Source organism: Pseudopipra pipra, chromosome 3, assembly GCF_036250125.1.
Source record: "Pseudopipra pipra isolate bDixPip1 chromosome 3, bDixPip1.hap1, whole genome shotgun sequence".
NCBI lineage: Eukaryota > Metazoa > Chordata > Aves > Passeriformes > Pipridae > Pseudopipra > Pseudopipra pipra.
This window is the reverse complement of record NC_087551.1, coordinates 77,760,589-77,763,032: the sequence shown is the minus strand read 5'-3', so window position 1 is coordinate 77,763,032 and position 2,444 is coordinate 77,760,589. Positions and strand designations below refer to the sequence as shown.

General features: G+C 37.0%; 1 protein-coding gene across 5 annotated transcripts in view; it reads right to left on the bottom strand.

Annotated features, from left to right (window-relative positions):
- The window catches only part of EPHA7 (EPH receptor A7), a 194,448-nt gene that overhangs the window by 31,800 nt on the left and 160,204 nt on the right, over positions 1–2,444 (bottom strand). The window lies entirely within an intron of this gene.

Sequence of the window (2,444 nt, the reverse complement as noted above, 5' to 3'; positions counted from 1 at the left end):
CTGTCAAACAAATAATAACAACAGACATGAAATTTGCAGTGCAGCAGAATCCTGATATCAGGAAGTAATAGAGGCAAATTACACTATAATTTTCATTGCCATGTATATATCACTACTTAACAAAAATTCTCATTGACTGGGTAGGTAAACATCAATAAACTAAAAAATTCCCAAGCAAACACCTCTAACATGAAGGAAATGTGGTTGTGTTTCATGTCGGATCTCAATGAGCCACAGGGTTATAGTTGACAATTTCAGTATTGGAAACAAAGGAAATAAATGAATGAGGTGCAGTTTTTCAGATGGGTATTACAGTATAAAATTAAGTACTGAGAGAAGATGTAGATAACTGTTTAAAACATAGAAACAGGACAAAGGTGGAATGGGTGTGCTCAATTTAACCTCTGCTTCATTAAAAAAGCATACACAAGGTAGGTACATTCTAGCATGTAAGCTAATAAAATAGACTCTCCTTTAGCCTAACTGATACTATCAGAAGCTCTAATTATTGCTGAAGAATCTCATAAAACATTTTAACTGACTGTCTCAGTCATTATGTATTAGGCATCTGAAGACAATGTTTGTTACTTCTGTTGCCAAAAAAGAAAACACCAACCCACTCTCCCCCCCAAAAAAAGAAACAACAAAAAAACCCCCAGAGTTTAAAAAAGAACAGGAAAGAATAAGATGTGGATTTTACCATACGTTTAGTGACAGGCTAGTCATATGAAATGTCTAAACGATATAGCTTTATCACTAATGGATGCAGGCCAGGACTGAATGGAAATTATTTTACACATGGTTAGCAATCTCTTAACTAAATTATTTGAAATTCCTCAGAGAAAAACAATTTATTATAGACATTGAGACAAGCCAATGTAACACTAATACTTAAGAAAAACAAACCAGCAGAGGAATGTCCTCCTGCCATACCAACCAATATTCTTACAGTTGATTCCAAAGTATTATCTGTCATTCCAGCACATGGATTAGATTATTTAACAGTGTGAATCAAAGGGAAGATACTCATTCAAGAGAAGAGTGTCATTAATACATCATAGCATGCCATACATCTCTGTCACCAAACTGGACAAAATGGGAGCAGATGTCTTATAATAAACTGAGAAGAGGATCTGACATAATTAATAGCCATAATATCTGAGGCTTAGCAAACAAAAAGAGCTAGAGGAAGTAATCTGATGGAGGGACAGAATGTTTTTTTCTGTCTCCAGTAAAGTGTCCTAGGAACTAATTTTACATGAAGAGAAGGTATTAACTAAGCTAAATCTCGTTTCTATTAGTTTTTTTTGGACCTGCCCTTTGAAGCCCTCATAATGCATGGAATGTGTGAGAAAATAATTTAGCAAAAAGGAACTCTGAGGAGAAATCCTTTCCAAAAGGAAGAATTTTTGACTCTGATAGGATCTTTTTACTATTTTGAAGACAAGTAAGCCTCTGAATTAGTAAAAATGATTGACATGTGAATTTATTCAAAGTTAAAGGCAAATGGTAGTCACAAATAGCATTTAGGTGCATAGGTATTTAAAACCTCAGGTTACATTTACATTGGCTCTAACTCTACTGACATTTTTTTGGTCAGCACCACCAGGAAGAAGGTCCCCAGATCAAGAGATTCATGAGACAGTTTACAGTGCCCTGGACTGTGGCATAGCCTTACTCTGGGCTGCACCTAGTTCTCACTGGCCAAGTACTAGTTTCACCCAAGCAGAGCCCATGTACAAGCTAACTAGTATGAAATATCAACAAATGAGAGATGAGGGTCCCTGTGCAACACATGGCAAATCAATATGATAGTTTCCTTGCATCTCTATGATCTAGCTATTCATTATCATAATGCTAAATTTCTATCTAGCCTGATGACCAGTGTCGTTCCAGATCTGAACTAGTCTATCTCCCTGGAAAGAGATAGAAACCTAAAATTGTTTGGAGAAACTGAAGGCCAGTCAAAGATGAGGCAGGGATAGGACTTCATTCTTGGCTGCTATATCTGTGTGGTTGGATTTAGTACTTATTTATGCAGTGTCTGACACATGCCAAGGCATTCTCTGCAATCAATAATGGGAGAAAACTAGCACATGCAAAAGTTACTGCCCACACTGTAACTTCCACGGAAAGGAAACCCCATGAGAGCTATCTCTCAGTATCATGGGTAAGCCATCATGCATCCCAAAAATCTGAATGTCTCAAGGATTCACAGCCCCAAACCTCCTCTGAAAGTAGATGCCTAAATTTATTCTTTCAACAGGAGACATGTGTAAAAGAAGGATCAAAGAGATCACACGTATTCTATCTAATAGTTGACAAGTGGCAGAATGATATAGGAAAGCATGATGCCTGCAGATGGAGACATTAGCTCTTCTGGGACATAACAGGCCACTCAAAGTCTTCCAAGAAAAAACTCCATTTTACTCAGAACAACAGTC